A 20,381-nucleotide genomic window follows, 5' to 3' on the forward strand; every position below is an offset into this window, starting at 1 on the left:
GGAGAGAGGGAGGGAGGATGGATGGGGGGGAGGAAGGGCTGAGAGGGCTGTTCATGCTCATCATCGGCTTACCACCCTGCACAATATGTCTGTGTGCGCCTGAACACAGCTGCACACTCACAGGTATATGTAGGTCTGATGTCGGGCGCCTCCTCACACTCACAGTGAATATCAGTTTGGCTGTTTCCTGTGGCGCTTAGAAGGAACAGCAGCACTTCAGAGACGAAAAGAGAATCAGCTGGCACATAAATCTGATCCTTCTGAAATCTTAGAGGGTCATTTGCACTTAGAAATGCCAATCTCACCGCTTTCAGTGGTGTTAAAACACAATTTATTGTTATCATCATTATTATTTTACAGCTGGTCATGTAACATTATAAGCTGTGTAGACCTGCCATGTCAAACTCATTTGAGTTTATGACCAAATCACATTGGTTATACGTGATTTATGACCATACATAACAAATGTGATTTCAGTTGATTAGTAGTATGAACTGCACAAACTGAGTCATCTTTTTTAAATACAAGTGCAAACGTCTGGGGGTTTAGGGAGCCAACCTTACCCACCAGAAACAACGCTTAGCCACATATCCATCTTTGGATGTAGTATAACTTTGTGTATTCAAATATTTAATAAGTAATTGAGGAACCTTATAAACACTGTCTTCTCTCCATTACACAAAGCAGCCTCAGCCTAGTCCCCAGGCTCTCATTATCAGCGCTCTGACCGGCTCATGGAAAGAGAATAACAAGTTGGATGTCAGTATACATGTTGTTTGCACCTGGCCTACATTGTCCGGTGACTCCAATGTGCTCTCATAACCAGGTTGGAGGATCGGAGTGTAAAACTGGAGAAATGAGCAAAAATATGTAAATATTAAACAGACAGGAAGCAGAAGCATGGTCACGGCTGAACAACCTTTGATTTTCAGCAGATCTATTGGGTTTCTGTAGAGTTCACCAAGTTAAGCTTATGACTCACACCAGTACATTCACCATTACAATAAAGAATGGAAGGATTACTGAAGGGCCTGCTGTGCACAAGGCTAAGGGGAACATAGGTCCATTAGTCCACCACAAAAAACCACAAAGAGGTCCAAAGTGTCCATAAAGAGATGCAAAATCACTGGAGAAAGGAGAAACAAAACAACCATAAACATAAAGTTATGCAAAAATACAAAACGTCAATAAAGAGACTGTGCATAATAGCTACAGAGAGAAATAAGATGTCCATAATGAGATGCAAAATAACCATAAAGATATGCAAAGAGACACAAAACGAATGCACAGAAAAATAAAACGCCCACAGCTACAAATAAGCTCAAAATAGAGATGCAAAGCATCAATACAGAAAGTAGAAACAGTTACAAAGATATGGACAATAAATATAAAGAGATGCAAAAATGCCATAAAGAGATGTAAAAAAGCCTCGAACATACAAAATGCTCATAGAGAAGGCAGAAATCATGATAGAGAGATGGAGAGTATTTAAAAAGAGATGCATGACAGCTACAGACAGATCCCAAACTTCCATAACACAATGTAACGTGACTCTGAAGAGATGCAGGGTAGATGCAAAGAGCTGCAGAAACATGCAAAATTATCCGAGTCAGAAAACAGCTCCAACTACAAAACGGCAGAAAAAGTGACACGAAGGTTGCAAACTAGCATGTGAGGAAGGCAGCTCTGACCAAAATGTCACCGTTTTAATGCTGTAATAAAAAAACTGGTTGCTTTTGTTGCAAGTTTTGCTATTTTTCATCTGTCTACGCTTTAGCACGGCTTTTGGTTTATAACTTTTCTCGGCTGGGTTTTATTCTGGGTGTTTTTCTTGGCTGCATTTAGAACCACAATAGAGCTGTGTCAGAAAATCCAGGACCCTAATTTATTTCCACTGCGAGCGCACAGTGGGGTGCCACCGCAAAGGGCCCCGGCAAGAAAACGCCCGTAATCTGTCAGAAAAAGTCCATCCCGGTTCAAAATGATCAGCGTCACTGAGCTTTTCACCGTCAGCCAAAACCATGCGTGAAACTGCCTGTATTTAATAGACAAGATCAAAAGATCACTGTCGCCTGCTTTTTTAGCTTTTATTCTCATTTATTCATTGACCTGAAAATCTTTGGTCACAACTTGTTTTCAAAGGTTAGCAGGAACTTTTTTGTCAGGTGGGAATTTGTGTTTATTCCCGTCGTGCACAGATGCTTTATGTAATCACGCAGCTCGGAAACCGTTACACTGTCGTTCTGATCAGGACTCTCATCAGACCACATCCTAAAGTTCAATTAAGCTGTTAGCACGTAGCATCATGCTACATAATACTATAGTCCTAGTAGTGTAACTACATAACATTATTTTGCACAGTATGATTTGTTTTCTTCCTTTCTCTGCACATTTATTACCAAAAGCCTTGAACCATTCCAGCAATCAAAAGAACTGCCCTTGAAATCAGACAGCGTAAAGGATTTATTACTCTAATTACCTGAGGTCGACCCCATCTAGCAGATTCTCTTTCTTTGAAAACAGCAGGGTGACAAAAACATCACAATTAAATCTTAATGTTCAAAGCAGTGCGTCTCACCTTGCTGTCTGTAATCAAAGGCCTCACACGCAGCCGCTGGTCTGTAGGGAAAAATGGCTGTGACTGGTTGGTGCGTGGCTGGAGGTTGCTGCCATTAATTTGGTACTAAAGAGGTGTACAAGGCTGCCTGCAGATTGCTGCAGTTGGCAGCAGTCAGTATGGAAAATGACAACATGTCAAGCAGGTTGAAATCTCTTAAAAGTGTGAAAGCAGAAACGGAGAAGTTTGCTTTTGAAAATAAAAGTTCCGCCTTTTCAAATGCATTGGTTGCAGCGGTGCAGCACGCTCTTTGCAGCAACCACTTGGCAACTGGTTGGGGAGTGGAATATGTGTTTTTTCTTAGTGGCCGGTGTTTGCTGTGTCTGTAGTCTTCATGTTTCTGCACCTTTGGGCTCATCTGCCTCCATCTCACCCAATCCCAACATCCTCTCTGTCACGATAAACGCTCTGCCCGTCCTTCTTCTGTTGTATTCTAGGCAAAAGACGGATGCAACTGAATTTTAACAAGCCTCTGTGTGTATTTAAAAACTGCTGTCAGGGAGGCGCAGTTACAACATAGTGATGGGAAAACATGTTTTATCAGCTCACCATATTGCTCATGTATCTGTATCTGTTTTACAGCTCAAATTTAGGAAGGAAAATATTTAAATATAAAGTTTATGGTATACACTATTTATTTATTGACATGACTGGGATGAATAAAGTATTCTGATTCTGATTCTGATTCTGATTGCTGCTGGGAATGCTAATTTAAAGTGTTATCAGAACAAGTCTGCAGCTCCCCCAGGGGGCAGCTCCCAGCTGTGAGCGTGGTGTAGAACTTTGGGTTTTTCCTGCAGGCTGTCACTCTAAATGTTTAGAGCTGCTTCTACAGTATTACATACAGTCTGGGAAGCACATGGATCCAAGCTACGATTACCTCGCACTAGTTTTTATAAGTAAAAAGCTGCGCCCATCCCGTCCTTGTGTTTGGACACAGGTTTTTACTTATTTGTGGCGCTATCGCTAAATCGAGTTAGTCGTTATTAAAATGAACTAGTTGTGTCAATTTTCTCAAATTTCACGTCATTGTTAGCTTTGCTAAGTTTCCTCTCACACCGACATCAACCTCACAAACTCTGTTGTTGTGATTTTCTGCTATATAAATAAAGCTGAATTAAAAAAATTGTGATGCAGGTGAAAAGTAGCAGTTCTGACAGAACATGAGTTACTTTGTTTTGATTTCGTGGACAAATATGGACAAAAGAGTAATTTTTAAAGTAAAAATAACGCAGTGCAGGAGCAGCAGAAATATATATATAGTTTTCATGGTGTTCATGGTGTTAACAGGTTTGGGTTAAAGACAAAGAGCAGACTGTCGGCTGATCTCGTTAGACTGATTTGCTCCATTACAAAATCACCAAGTTATGTCGAACTCTGTGCAGCATCAGCTCATGTACATGTTCTTCTTCAAACACACTTTATGATCCTTCAGCGATGATTTAGAAAAAAATTTTTTTTCCAAAAAAACAGGGAAACTCTTAAATACCAGAGCAGATAAAAATACTCACACTTCAAACGAATGCTCATTTGTGGCTTTTGTGGACCATGAAAATGCCACATTTCTTGGTAAAATGGATTACTTAAATTTTTTTATTATGAAGCTTAACTGTAGCATTACACAGATGCAATAATAAAATGGGCTTTGAAGGAATATCTTCTGCAAATCAGGTCTGTTTAGGCGTCTGAGACGAAAACATAAGAGCCACAGGTGCGACTTGGAAAAGCTCGATCGAGTTCGCCAGAACGGACTGACCATCTTTTTAAAACAGACAGTTTATGATTTGTTTGTTGCTCTCTATGAATCTGCTGTCAGATTTGCTGTATAGACGTTGCTGAAGTACAAGAGAACGTTTGAAGACACTACGGTGCCCCTGTGCCAGTGCAACAGGATTAATGGTTAATACAGATGTAAATATAAGAATCCTTCCATAGATTCCTTGAATCACTTGCCTCTTTTTATATGAGGGCTCTGCTTTACCACATTTGGAAGCTCATTTGAAGTTTGGGCTCCTTGTACAAATGTCCAGAGATGCAGATGTCATCATTATTTTACAAAATAGCCAACGACAGTGCTGGGATGTCCTTTCGGTCCTTTTAGCTACTTAGATAAGTCACCTTTTTTATTACAAGGACAAACATGTCTGTGCGCCACCTCTACTACCTTTGGTATCAACCTGGGACTGAAGTAGCAATCCTCACTTTGTCCCTCTAAGGATTGTATAGGAATTTCTTTTACTTATGTATTAATCACATTATTTTATTGTATGATGTCTTGGTGCCACTGGACTTTAACATGTCTCACACTCACACAGTAAGACAAATGGTGGGGGTCCAGTAAGGAAGTTGGGGGAAGCAGACAGCTCCACAGGTAGAGTCTTTTGTCTCTTCGAGGACTCTGGGAGGTAGCAAGGGAGTGTGAACCTTAAGGTGTGAAACAGCTGTGTACTGCCTTTTGTTCCTGAAGAAGGTATTTAACTGAGAGCCATGTTAGACTCAGGGAGACTCTGCTGATCGTCTGTCCCGCGGTCATGTAGGCTCTCCACAGGCTTGGTTGTCTGTTCTTTGTGTGTTTTGATTAAAGAATGTTAGCTATCGCTCACCGCACGTCTGCAGGCTTTATTTCATGGAAACCTTCCACAACAGGGTCCAACAGTATCTATACGTATACATACACAAATCCTTGTTTTATCCTTCGATGAAAACACATCTGCTGTGGAAAATGTCTGTTAATCAGACAGGCCACACGTGCCTCCATCCCTTTGCCCTTGGGAGGTCGGTGTGTGTTTGTGAACACGGTAGAGAGCGAGCGCAGGGGGAGAGCAATGCCAGCCTCAAAATCATCATCACAAGGGAGAACAGATTGTGTCTTTGAAATTCAAGTAAAGGCCAGTGATAACGCAAAAGTGTGTGTGTGTGTGTGTGCGCTGAGCTATTCAGATGCTAAGAGATCCAGGCTAATGTTTATCATGACACAGTCCAGTACGAGCTTTGCAATTGCATTTTAATATGACCTCGCCTCACGTCTTGCCTCAAGATCGCGTTAGGTTGCTTCATCCTCGCATCCATGTTCAGTCCCCAGCAGGTGGAGGTCAAACAGGCCACACGCTGAGCCGCATCACGTGGCTTCTGCTTGAGTCTGGATTTGGGGATTTTTACAACGTTCATTCATGTTTTTGCAGCAGCTTCATCTCACTAGCCCTCTGCTGACAGAACACATGGCAACGGGCATCTGTGCGAGTCGGACCCCACAGCGAGGAACTGCTGTGTTGTGTCTGCAGCGGGTATTTGGATATTCAGTAACAAGCGGCGTGATGAAGTGTTTCATGTTTAAAGAAGAAGTGATCCTGCAAACTTCAAAGCAGATTTTGATAGCTGTTTAATGGCTTCATATATTTAAAAATAGCTCAAAAGTGCTTATAATATCAGCTTTTCTCAATCAATATTTGTGGGGTTGGATTTTAGGTCAGTCAAACATGTCACAGATCACCTTTTTGATGTTTTATAGTCTGATTAAGGTTGGATTTTAGGAAGATGCTAAGCCATGTATGCATGTACAATACAGTTACAATAATTTAAAGTTCAACAATGGATAATAATTTGTTTTTTTTTTTCATGTGAAAAGTGCAAAGTGTTGCATAAGTTAGCACGGATACAATTTGAATATTAATATTTAAGTAAGTAAGTTGGGGAAAAATGCATTTTGTGTTCACTCCGACGTATCCAAGGCAGAAACGGTTTTTTATGGACATAAAAATGTGGCCTGCAAAAGTTAAGTAACAGAAACCAGTCTTGTTTCATAACACTTGTGTTTTTTCTGCTTCGCTTTGGTCTTGTATGTAAAAGGCTTTCTTCAGTTCTTAATTGCTTTCATTACTTCCAACGTTCCACATCTGCTGCCAGTGAGAAGCATGAAAGGCCGAACAGTTTGAAAAGGGTTTGAACTTGGAGACCTTCCTTTAATGCTGGAGTGTCTGTAATTAATATGTCAAAAAAAACAGACAGATGTGACAGAATGGCGAGGCCAGAAGAGAGGCACACCAGACTGAATGAATCATTAAAGGAAACGGACAGAAAAGAATAAATCTGTTCATTGTTGTGAGATGTCAGCGTGATGTAACTGAAGGACAGCAGAGAGAGAGCGCAGGAAATGTTGTGACGAATAAAGACAGTTTAACTATTCAGTCCCCATTTTTACACTCATGCTGCTCTCATCTGTGTACTATAGCGGTAGCACAACTAAAACCCAAGTTATGACATCCATAAACGCCGATATTGAATCTGAAATTGGTGGAGAATTTTGAACTTGAATTAGGTGTAGTGCAAAAAAGTTTAGAATGCAGTTAGAAAAATATAGCCTACTAATATTTAGCTAAGAGCACAAAAGGTAGGCTACTGATAAAAAGCTTCCGGTTGTTGTTCTTGTTGCTAGCAGGAAAAAGTAGAGTGCCCTCTGGTGGACAAGCCGTGCAATGTCAACACTCAGAGCACGGATGAAATCCTTACTTTTTAAATTAGAATTTGTCAGCTATTATAAATATTGATACTGATGGATGTTTGTGGAGGAGCGTGGGGATAGTTATAACATTTCTTAACATATTTTAATAATAACAGTAATTAATTAGTCATACAATTAATTAACTAGACCCCCATCCCTGAACTGGATAAGCAGAAGAAAATGGATAATGAGGCTCTGGCTCAGTGGCCCTGTTAGGATGTTGGTGGTCTTTATCTACTCGACTGACATAGATAGGTTAGAACCGTCTCCACCTAAAGCAAATTCAAAGACTTTATGTGAAGTTTGGTGAGGCACAGGTGTACAAGAAAATTTGCAAATCTCTCAGTGAAGTAACACGTCTGACTTCACCGTACAGCCTAGCGCTTTGGCGAGCCTTTTATTACTGTATCCATCGGTCAGAGTCACAGTCATCCTTAGACCAACAGGCCTCCCCTCTACCCTCCTGCCTCTTTATCGGCATAGCCTTTCAATACAGCATCAGTGCTTAATCAATACACCATTTGCACTTTTTTTCTGACCAGCAAGTTTAATCCCTGCCGGCTCTGACTGCGAATTCCCCAGCGGTAAATGGCAAGTGGAAAAGCATTTCTAAAGCTTGATTACATCGCCTGCTTGAACAGAACAGGGCAGAAAACAATGGAACAAACTCAGTACAATCAGAGGCCTTTGCAGATGCTTCACAAATGTCCCAAGACCACAGAGGGGCTCATTTGCCCATTTCTTACAGGGAAGAGCAGAAGTGATGAGCTGGCTGCTTATTTGAAGAATACTTTTAAGTGATTTGAATTACTGGAGTGCTGAGCTCAATAAGACTTTTATATCGGCATCCAAATTTTTTGGATGTAAATTTGTCGTGTAACATATAAGCAAACCAAATGGTTTGCTTTTTTGTAAAAAAAATGTGTCGTTTTAAAAAACATCCCAAAAAATTGAGTTAATGTGAAGCAATGATGAGCTGGTCCGATTTTCTACACAAGAAAAGAATGAAATGAAGATTCTGGGTTCATCCAATTCTCCAGAGAAGGCAGCAGCAGGGAGCATTTCTTACATATTTCAGGATGTCAGTGGGGCAGTTTGAGCTCGTGTTGACAGAGTTGGGACCACATCTGTGTGTCTGAAGTAGGACAGTGTTATTTTACTATTTCTATATCGTTTGAAAATTCACTACCAGTGTGTGTTTTGAGCTACTTCTGCCCTTGTTGCCAAATGGAGCGATCTGATTGGTCATATGGAGCTTGATCAAAAAAAAAAAAAAATCTGAAAATTTATCCTGTAAAATTATGTTTTTGGTTTTAACAGCTCCATTAAGAACAGGTGAGTAAAAAATATTTTTCACAAATTGTGTCTGGTGGTCTGCTGTGTAAAACCTTTACTAATATATTCATTGCCAGGGACGTCCCCATCTTTATATGGAACACATTCGATTATCTAATGCTAGCTAGCTAAGCAAATAACGTGAAAATGTAAAAGTAATTTTGATGATTTAAAATTAGATTTATTTGATGTATAGTAACAAGTGAAAGCTGCAGAGTTTGATCCTTAGAGGAGACACAAGTCAGTTTGAGGTTGCGTCAGGAAGAGCAGCCTGCGTAAAAATGGCAGGACAGAAGAATAAGACATTGCAATCATGTAGTTTATACTAAAACGCACACCTGGAGCGTACAGGCCTCTTAGTAGCCCAACTTTAAAGAAATTCTACTCGCAAATCTCATACTGGGTTTAGTATCTAAACTGCTTCAGCCTGCATACAGTTTCTAGTGCCTCTGCTGCTTTGCAACCCACCTCCACCTCACCTCCTTTGTGCTAGTTAAGCTGTTTTGGATTCAACAGTTTGTTGTCACTGATGCCTGTTTTGTTCTCTGAGAGGGTCTTAGGCACCTCTTCTCTGATCTTTTAGCTCTTTGAACAGGCGCCACACTTACAAACAGAACTTCAGTGATGTACATTCATACTATATTGGTCCTGACAGGATTATATTCCCTGTTATTGTTGACCATTAACAATAGATCTGTGCTGTTCACATGCAGAGTTATTAAGTATGAAATAAAGGTTTGTAAACTCGTACCCAAATCAGTGAGTGTAGAAATCCATGGGCAGAGGAAAACACAATTTCACACTTCCACAAGCACACATACTGCAAAAATGCTATTGCACTGTTATACACACTCATAATAGACACAAACACACAGGAAAACAAAGCTTTTCTCTCTCTCTCTCTCACACACACACACACACACACACACACACACACACACACACACACACACACACACACACACACACACTCTCAATGTCTCTCTCAGCTGGCCTAAACCAGGCTAGAGGATGACTCTTTTCACGACGCTGCATGTAATCTCCTGCCTCAGAGTTCACTCACCCATCTGAAATACAAAGCAATTACTCAGCAACCCCATCATTTCCTCTGACCCCTCTGCCCAGCCCCCCTCCCTGCACTCATCTCATGAGTGGATGTCTGCGTGCTATTGTTCTTAGATTACAGGCACATAAGCGAAGCTGTTGCCTTCATGGAGAGGTGCTTTTTCATTTAAATGTGATAAGCAGAAACATGCACACAACCGTTCGTTCCAAGACCCGCTCTCAGCTTAGACTAATAGGAAGGGTATTGAAAAAATAGGCGTGGCAACAGCAGAGAAGCACCTCCTACAGTCCGATCTGCCAAATCTGATTTTGGCTGATTTGAGTTTTCACTCTAAGAAATACAAATGAGAGCAAACATGAGTTGTGTAGTTTTTCTTGAAGGGAATTTTTATTTCGTGCCTATAATAAAACACAGACTAATTGAGTATTTGTAAATAAAAACTGAATGACAGCATGACGCTCTTTATCTTACATGTTTCCCACCTCTGTGTGGGGGGGTGTTGGGGGTGGAGCTTCTTACAGACACGTGTCAGACACAGGTGGCTGTCTGCTTCATCCCTTCATCCTCCGTGAGTCACAAACTGCTTTGTTTGTACAGTTGGGCCCTTTTGGAGCATTTTAATGAAATGATCTGAAATATTCTGGTGTTGCTGTGTGGAACAGTCCACACACGAGCGTCAGCTTTTGTGAGTGAAATTATGGTATTTCTTTAGTCTGTATGCAGCAGTAGATAACAGGTACATGCAGATGAGTGCTGAGTTTAAAGACCTCCAAACCTCCTCTGACAATAACATCAGCACATCGTTTTGATCTTGGAGCATCATGGGATGGATTTGCATGAACGAGGAGCTCCTGTAGGTGTAAAGTGTCGGTGCCCAAGCATTTTTTTCCACATAGTTTACTGAGTGGAACAATCCTGTTGCCGTGTGCGGTGCAGCAGTTACAGTTATGAAGGCGACAGCTCATGAACCACTCACAGTCAGTCAGCCAAAAACCAGCCGATTCTGTTCAGAGGCCACTCTGTCGGAGTAATAGTTAAAATATCCAGGTATGTAACATGCAGCAAGTCTTATTTCTCCCCTTACAACTGTGGCAAAGTTAACTTATTGTTGTTTTTCTTACATAAGAGAAAGAAATTCAGTTTCTCTGACTAAACTCATATATTAAAGAACACAAATGGTTATGTAATAACTCCTATATTGTTTTAAAATGAGCTGAAAAAACAAAGAAACGAGGAAGCAAGGAAACAGAAGTATGATGAAACAGATTTACAAGGATACAGACAACAGTTTGAGGGCTTTGTGTTTTTATTTTTACTAAATTTACAAAGAAGTGCGGTTTGGGTTAAATGGTTCTTTAACATAAGATGCGAGAAATGACCAAGAAAAGACAAAATAATCACACATGTACTGGTAACGACAACAGAGAGTCCCAAAATGACCACAAAGAGACAAAAAGCAACCATAAAGAGACACACAAAGACACCCTGGATGGTGAAAGTGGCACAAAAGCACACATAGACACAACATAAATGAATAAGAAAGAAAAAAATAAAGAAACAAAAGCAAACTGAAAAAGTTGGAAATATGATTTTCTGTAATGGGTTTAGATTCTACGAGGCAAAAGGGAGTATTTCTATAATAACACAAAATACATAAAAATATGCAATAACACAAAAAAGGAGAGTGCAGGTTGAGTCTGGTAGACAGTGAGATTAGACGCTGCTGCTCGGGCCGGTGCTTGCATCATCATGTTCAGGATTTGGAGGGATGAAAAGATGCAGATTATTGACAAGTGTATAACGGCGTCCATACTCTGACACATGGATATGAAAATCTGTGAAGTGCTCCTTTGAACACTAAAATAAATCAGCACAGATCCTCCCACACATGCTTGCAGCAGCGCACACAAACAAATAAAAACACCACCCGCTGATGCACGGCGTACGTGGGACTCAATCAGAGCTGCTGCCGTCCATGCGATCGGTGAGTTGTGGCTGGATTTCACAGCAGAGGGTTTCAGAAACACGGGGATGGGGGGAACATCTGTGCCGCTGAACCGTCTGGTTGCGGGATTCGAGAATATAGGTCAGCACTGCAATTTATTTCTGTTTCCTCTGCCGCGCTCTCGCACACACTTCCCATCTTTCCTTGTCTCTTTCCTCTCTGTTAACTCAGCACACTGAATTCTCAGAGGAGGTTTGTAAGGACACACACAGACACACACAAATGCACACACACACACACCTACACACACAAACACACACAGACACTCTGAATACATGCAAGGACAGAATGAGATGACGGGGAATGAAGGAGAGTCTGCGAGGTTGGGAGATGGGATTTTTGTTGCTGTGACAACTACAATGCTGCCTATCGCTGTTGTTTGAATAAGCTCACTATGCACATGCACACACGCACACGTGTGCATGTACACACACATGCATGTACACACACATGCATGTACACACACATGCATGTGCAGACAGACACGTGCACACATACAGCGTCACCTTTAGGAAAAGTTATCTCAATCCGACTATTCCTGAATTACTTTTGAAACAACCACAGTCACACACACACACACACACACACACACACACACACACACACACACACACACACACACACACACACACACAAACAGAATGCTACTTATCATGGCAGAATTACCCAAAGGGTCTAATGGGCAGAGGCCCTTTAGACACGTATAAAGGAACTAATAATATTCTTTTGTTGACCATAAAATAATCACAGTGAATGAAAAAAAAGACCACAAAAGGACTTAAAATGGTTACAAACAGACAAGATGACTACAGTTAGACCACAATCAACCTTTGTTGTTACAGCACTTTGTGCACAACACAGCCATAAAAACAGAGAAAGAATCAGATATACAACTGTAGCACAAAACAAAAACTGCACCATTATTTAGCTCATTGTTCCTGACTAACACAGCCATCTTGTAACCTGACTCGGCTGCGATAGCTGGCACTGGGAGTGTGTAATTATGTAGAATGACAGCAAAAGGTGCTGTCAACACGTACAGTGCCAAAGCTTCGGGTCCATCCTCTAGTTTGTAGCTGAGTCCTGACTCTGAATGTTTAGAAGCATACCGGGCTTCATTCCTCCATGCACTCTGCATGGACATCTTTACTTTTCTGTACTGAATTCTTGGCTGAAGAATTATAAAATACTAATACTTGCATAACTAAATAAAAATTTGGTACATTACCAAAAAATAATTTACTGTTAGGTGAGATGAAGTGGTGGAGAAAGGTTTTTAGAACTATTACTTTAGCAATAAAACGGGATGAAAACACCTTACTACACATAAAGCTGTTGTGTTGGCAAGTTCTAGATAATGTATAAAAAATTAAAGTATTTATTCTGGAGAAAAATGTTCCCCAGCAGTGGTAAATGAGCTTGAGCTCATTTTAAACACGTCATACTCTAGTTAATCTACAGCAATTCATCTTATTCTATAAAGGATATAAAAAGAAGCTGCTAATGAGCTCAGAAACAAATGCCGAGGTCTTGATTTTTGAAAAATTATTTTAAAATATTTTAATAAAAAAAGAAAATCACTGCTTGTTAACTGTCAGATAAAAGCATTAATGAAAAATGAAGATGTGTTGGGAAAACTGCTTGTTAAACTTAGATTTATCCTATATGCTAATCTGACAGTGATGACTAAGGCTGCACATGTTCCACTGCCTGTTTTATTAGACTGGATTTGACCTCTTCTCTCCATCATCAAGGCTAAAATACAGAAGACATCCAATTGCTAATGCTAGCTCTGCTGGGACATGAAGCAGAAAGCAGAGCTGGTGACAGCTCGGTCCCCTGTCAGTCACTCATCAAAGATTGGAGGTTTATCCAGAATGCACATGTGGCCTCTCAGCTCCATGAAATGGAGACGCGCTACAGTTGCCAACAGGATCCACGGCAAGCGGAGCTTCCAGCGACAATAGCCAATTACAGCCACAAGATGGGAGTAATGTAATCGATGCAAACAGAAGCTTTATGACAGGATGCTATGCGAGATTAATGGACTAGAGAAATTGGTGTATTTTAATTGATGTCTATTTTTCGATTTCGCTGGTCAAGCACTGCTTGCCTTGCTTTCCCTGACAGAATGCCACTGACTGAATGTAATTCAGATTTTGCAGAAAAAAAGTTTGTTGCCTACAGAGTGTCATGTGTGCATTTGTTGTTTGTCATGATAATAATGATCACGTCAGCTGTCAGACACAACTTATTTGCAACAAAGCAGCTCGTTTCCAGCTCAGTTCTGCTCACTTTCTGACGCTCCTGTATCAATAAATATCGACTCTCTGTCCTCTATATGCTCTTCTGGAGAGAAGCACACGCTGGAAATCTGTGCTGACTCTGTCCCATGTTTGTCACATTACAATTACACAAGCAGCACCTGTCTTGTTAGTAGATTATGTGCTCCCTTAATCAGTCTGCCTGTTTGCAACCTGCTAATTTGCGCTGCTCTTGGTACATTGTGATGGTCATTACTGAAACAAACTGCCTGCCTCTGTGTTCACAAAGTGGCGCTTTGTTAGTGGATCACATGCAAATATTCCACTATCATTGCTACAGTTTTTGATTGCAGCATCCTTTTAATTTGCTCGCTTAGTCATTCTCACACTGAGTAACCACAAAAAGAGAGACAAAACAAAGCTGCTGCTTTCACTGTGTTTGTTGCCCCTATAGAGGAAGAAGTACAAGGCCTGTAACGTGTCTGCGCACGGGCTTGGTGTTCCTATTATACATGCATTTGTTTTAAAAAAACAGAACAAATGAGCATAATGTAAGAAAAAGAGACAGAGCTAGAAAATAAGTGAGGAAGACACTCTGTTCTGTCCGCAAGCATTCATAACACCGTTTAAAAAGGTCATCAAAGGTTGGATCAGCCGTGCGGCTGCATGTCAACACCTTATGCACTGTAATTGCAAAGGCCTGGGCAATTATGAGCAGCGAGGGTTCAGCAGTCACCGTGGCAGTCAGTGGGCACGGCGACCGTTGCTATGGACAGCGCCTTAATGTCGTCACAGCAGAGCAAAGAGACTTTCTAAAGATAAATCTGTGACTTGGGCAGCGAGTGGAGCAAGGAAAGGCAACTGCTTACAGGCAACGAGAGCGAGATATGAACACTTAACTCAGTCATATAAAGGCACGCTTGGATGTAGTGGCTTGCTTCTGTTATGTTTTTCACAACAACCTTGCTGCAGCGATCGTACTTCTATCCTTTTCATACATTCATCAATAGAAATCTTACAGAACATGAATATCTTTAAATGGATATTAGTTGGTGTGTGCAAACATTTTCCTGTTGTGATAAATCACAGTGTGCTTCAGAACGGGCTTGCTTTCTCACGTATAAATCACTCCCCTATTAGCATCAAGTGTCTCTTGAGTCAGAACCACCTTCTGCCCCCATAAATGGGGACAACGCAAATCCTCAGTTTGAGGCTTCGTCCTCTATCTTTTATGTACAGTCTCTGGCCTAGTGTTTGTCAAACATGCAAAATATTTTCTGGTTCTAGCTTTTCAAAATGCAAATGATCAAAGTTGCTGATTTACTGATTAGTTGAGTGACAGAAAATGAACAACTGTTGTGTAACTGAAGATCTTTGAGTTTCAAACTGCAATCAGATAAGAAAACGTTAAAACAGAAGGACATTGAGGTCGTCGTTTTCACTGGAATCTGACATTTTATAGACTGAACATTTGTCTAGCTCACAGTTTAATCAATAAATTATGATAGACAAAATCATGGTTCACTTTAAACTGCACTGACGAAACAAACAAACGTGTCGTTTGCTGTGTGACATCGTTTTCATGTCAGCAGAGAGGCTTTTTGATGTTTCAACATTATTGCGATGTTACATGTTGTGTTAGTAAGTTTCAACTGTACTCTGAGACCTTAAACTTGTTGCTGTACTACTTTCACAACCGACAGATATTATCAGTGTTTTCTTTCTCTGGTTGCTGTGTATGAAATGGGTTATTATTACAAGAATTTGGTACAAATTCAAGTTAATGCATCCAATGGATTGCAATGGAAAACCTTTTTGAATATACGAACAGATCGTCTGCTCAGTTTCATATCGATAGTCTATCCAGTGCAAAAACTCCACTACCAGTGGCATTAAATATTTGAATAACTAGTGACGTTTATGAACTTCAAGCTAAAAAGCAGAAAGTAGCATTAATAACAGTCACTGGAGAATATTATTCAACCTTAAACTAGTTAAAGAGGATCAGACTGATGTGGTGTAGCACCTCAAATAAACAATGAGGCAGAAAGTGTAACACTCACCAGCCAGAGCGAGTTATTTAGCCCGTGTATTTTAAATGGCACTGGTTCATTTTAAATCTGATCTGACAAACTATATATAGACAAGACAAAGACACGTGTCAAATGGTGTAAACCATTTTAAGACACCAGCAGAACAGGAGCAATAGTTCTGTAATAGGAGTGCGTAGACAGCAAAATTGCAGTTTCTGTATGTTTCTGTGCAGGTACATACTCGCACATATCTGATGAATCACGATGTGATGCACACTGTTTTTACACAGAGTCCAACAAAGAAAATGTTTCCAAGCTTTTAGTGGTTTTTACCAGATGGGGGAAAGAAGCTCAAACGTGATTATTGCACAGAGTCATTTCTTTCTAGCTGGAGCTGAAAATCAAATTCAATTTCTCAGTTAGCCGTCTATGGCATGAATTCTGAGGGGATTTTTGGAGAAGAAAAATATTTCCACTATCATTGCTGCAGGTCTTGATTGTGACATAATTTGAAATGACCTATAACTGACTTCGGATCTTCTAACAGTTACTCAAACTTGATTCTGGGCTCCGCTCTTACTCACTGTTATTCTTTTCAAGTTCACTGAAGAATGAGTTTAACTATCCAGTCACATCTGTCCTCCAATCAAAGGTTCTTGTGCCCATTTTCTGTAAGTTAGTACAAGTTTATGTTCGTGCATGGTTTGCCTACTTATCCTGCCACTCCGTGCTGTCACAATGTTTAAACAGAGATTCTCCTGTAGATCCCAATCCCTGCTGCAACCAGAGATGGGCAGTAATCTGATTACTTTTTTCAAGTAACGAGTAAACTAAGGGATTACTATTGCAAAAAAGGTAATTAGATTACCGTTACTTTCCCGTAAGCACGCTGCGTTACTAAAACCGTGATTTTTTTGCGACAGTGTCTCATGACAATGATGTAAGCGAGTGAAACGTTTGTGGCAACAGCTGTGTGCAGATCAACAATGGATCATGTATCGAGTGTGGCAGCGAGTATGAGCGTGCAGCGTTTAAAGCGTGGAAGTACTGACCTTATTTTGAGTTTGATTCCGTAAAAAGTGACAAAAACATTAGCGTCCGCTGCTCACTGCGTGGGAAGAAAACTTCTTTTACACCGAAAAAAAACAACTTCCGAGCAAGTACCGACAGTACGCTGCCACGGGAATGTGAAATCCACAGATCCTTCCACTGACCGCTACGACACACCTGCACCAGGGTAAACCTCCGCCTGCCCCACTCCTGCTATACAGGTGAAAATAGAGCAACAGGACCGCTGAGACTTTGATTTTATTTATTTTCTGCTGTGTTTTACTTGCATCTATTTGAAAGAGTGAGTGTAAACACAAAAAACTATTTTATTTTATGTGCTGGAATGTGCAGAAAATAGGTTTAAATGTTAAACAAATTTCTTCCAGTCAGAGAATGTTGCATATAATTAAATGTTTGCTTCATGCGTTAAGTTAAAAGATTAAAACTAATAAAACAATTTTCAAAAAGAGACTTTTTCATTTGATTACATTTTGTATGATGGATTATGTAGAAAAAATAGAATTGGGCTGAAAGATCTATCACTTTATCACCTATTCAGGCTGTAAATCATGTTTTAAAACAGAAACTAAGTAACTAATTACTTTTGAAAATAAGTAATGAGTAAAGTAACAGGATTACCTTTTTTGGGGAAGTAATCAGTAATTAGTTACTGATTACTTTTTTCAAGTAACTTGAACAACACAGGCTGCAACACACCTGAACCAACCGAACTGAGTATTTTGACCATATGTGAAGTGATTATAAAGTTAAACAATTAAAAAAAGACCAAAATATATTTTATTCCAGGCTCCAAACTGGATTTTAATGCCATTCATGTGGACATTTTAACCCTGGAGTCTATGAGGTTTGGATCTTTTGGAACTGGCCTCTAGTGGCCATTATGGGAACTGCTGGATCTGGCACTTCAGCGCTTTGAAATTCATAATCCTTATTTACTGGATGTGTAAGAAATGCAACATAATGAGAGGGAATGTAACGGGCATTTTTAAAAATTCATTTTTTGTTACCTTTAAAGTAATCTACAGATAAACTGACAGATTTAAAAAAGGAGGACGTTGGAGCCCTCACTGATGCGTCGCTCATCTTACAGCTCATCTACATTTAATCGGTGTTGGGGGAGGAGCACGGTGTGAAGCTGCTCTGCGAAGGCTGTTCAGAGCCAGTTATGTTCACTGTGTTGTTTACTGTTCCCGTTCAGGCCCACTGTGGTCCCCGGAGAGGAGGGCTCGGAGGGGTTGATTGAGCATTCAGGGACTCTCGTTGTTGCAAACATCCTAATTTAACCCCCGGTGACGCTGGATTGCACAGACCCAAAGCGCAGTCCGTGCTGTCTTCAAGCTGCGGCCCGTCCTTTGTTTTTCCACGGTATAATTATCCTTTTCTCTGTCTTCACCTCCATCTGAGGTTACATTACCTCCCCGTGTAACAAACAAAACACGTTTCTCGCTTTTCTCGCATTTCTCCTCACACCCCCAACATCCATCCTCTCCTCTGTCTCTCCATCTCTCTATTTTCTCTTGTTCTGTCCTGTTCCCATGGAAACTGCTGGTCTTTCCGGTAAGGTAAGGAGAGTTTGTTGGCGAGAGTTGCGTTAGTTGTAAGTTGTGATGTAATCAACCTAACAGTTTCCAGGGCTGCCGTTTATGGTCACGACAGTGGTAGGCTGCTGACGATCGGGCCTCCTCCTGTCTGACTGTGAGGCTCAGTGCGGTACAGATCCTCCTTTCTGATTCCCATTATGTCTCCTTTTGTGTGTTCTTTTTGTGGAACCTTCATAAATTCCCTCGTTCAACACTTTCTATTAGTTATAAACTTTGAGGGGGAAAACCACAAGCGAGCTTAACCTCTCTTCCATTGTCCTGTTCTTCACTCACACTGGGTTTTTCATTTTCCTACAGGTACATCTGTGCTGCAACGCTGTCTCTTTCTCATTTCCCCTCTTAGTGGTTACCTGTGCATCTTATATGCTTTCAGGCCTGTTCCTCCACTGTCCTCTGTCACATTGGCATATGGTATATGTAACAAATCTAGGAGCTTCTTTGACAAATTCAAGACTTGGATATATCCTTAGCCAGGTAGCCTAAAATTGGTCTTTTGACTCTACCTTAATAATGTTAGTGTTACCTGTCAGAAGGTCTTGAGGATTAATGTTAACCTAATTAAGTTAGGCATTTGCTTTAGTCCTTTGTGTGTCTTTTTTCTTATCATTTGCCTTTTTTGCTCGCAGCTATGCTTGTCTGGCCTCAAGTTCACATCTTGTCTCTGTATGCTACCCACAGTTCCAGAAACCACATAGAGCGTGTAGACTTGCAGAGAGAGGAAAAGAGGTGTTTTCCAGGTTGGATGTCCGTGTAGGTCCATTCCTGTAGCACGTCTGACCAGCTGATCTGCATCAGTACAAACATTTGAATTTTATTAGATCCCTGTAATGTTTTACTTGCAGCCCTGCACTGAAATTTAAGGTCTGGCAGATAAAGTGAGCACAGTTACAGTAGACTTTGGAGTAAAATTAGAAAGCCATGATACAGAAACAAAAGTCTTTATTAAGGACTGAGCATGAAAGGTCTTACTGAAGCTTTGATATGATACAGCAGTTTGCTTTAATCAGTTTCCATTTTTCATTCCTTTTTTTAAGCTCCTACCATCCTCAAAAAGACAGGAAGTGAAGCTGGGAGTGACCAGGATGGAAAAGATTAGAAATGAGTACTACTACTAGTACTACTACTAGTACTACTACTACTAGAAGCCTTATTATTTCATCCCAAATCTATCCCTATAGACCAGGGGTAGGCAACTCCAGGCCTCGAGGGCCGGTGTCCCTGCAGGTTTTAGATGTGTCCTTGAACCAACACAGCTGATTTAAATGGCTAAATTAGCTCCTCAACATGTCCTGCAGTTCTCCAGAGGCCTGGTAACGAACTAATCATGTGATTCAGGTGTGTTGACCCAAGGTGAGATCTAAAACCTGCAGGAATTGCCCACCCCTGCTATAGACTCTAACAACGCAAATACAGCTGCAAGCACCAATTAAGGTGCGGAGCAGTTCAAATGATGCAAGATTTGTGCAACCAAAGAAACACGTGGCTGTCTAAATGTTCTTTGATGAAATTTTGCTTGATGAAATTTTAAAGAAGTCTGAATACAATTTGACACCCATGAATGATTTTTAACCGTCTGTTTTTAGGGATATGAACCCTATCTATTTAAACTGAGTGTAGGAATCATATCTTTGAGGAAAAAGCTCATTTAAAAAGCTTAACAGTTCATTCTTGCATCTTAAAACTTTGCAATTAAAACTGAATAATAAAAATATCATTTAAATATGCAAAAACTTGTAATGGTCACTCGTGCCTTCCTGTGTCCTGGTTAGATTACTATAAATCACAGTATTGATATCGTAGTCAGTACTCAATGTCCAAACAAGAACTTGTGCAGAATCCACCAAGCAGCAAATCTCACCACTCGGCAACAATATTGAAATACTTCCAGGTA

General features: G+C 40.5%; 1 protein-coding gene across 1 annotated transcript in view; it reads left to right on the top strand.

Moving 5' to 3' along the window:
- znrf1 (zinc and ring finger 1) overlaps window positions 1-20,381 on the top strand; it is a 63,802-nt gene that overhangs the window by 1,892 nt on the left and 41,529 nt on the right. The window lies entirely within an intron of this gene.

Source organism: Astatotilapia calliptera, chromosome 7, assembly GCF_900246225.1.
Source record: "Astatotilapia calliptera chromosome 7, fAstCal1.2, whole genome shotgun sequence".
Classification (NCBI taxonomy): Eukaryota; Metazoa; Chordata; class Actinopteri; order Cichliformes; family Cichlidae; genus Astatotilapia; species Astatotilapia calliptera.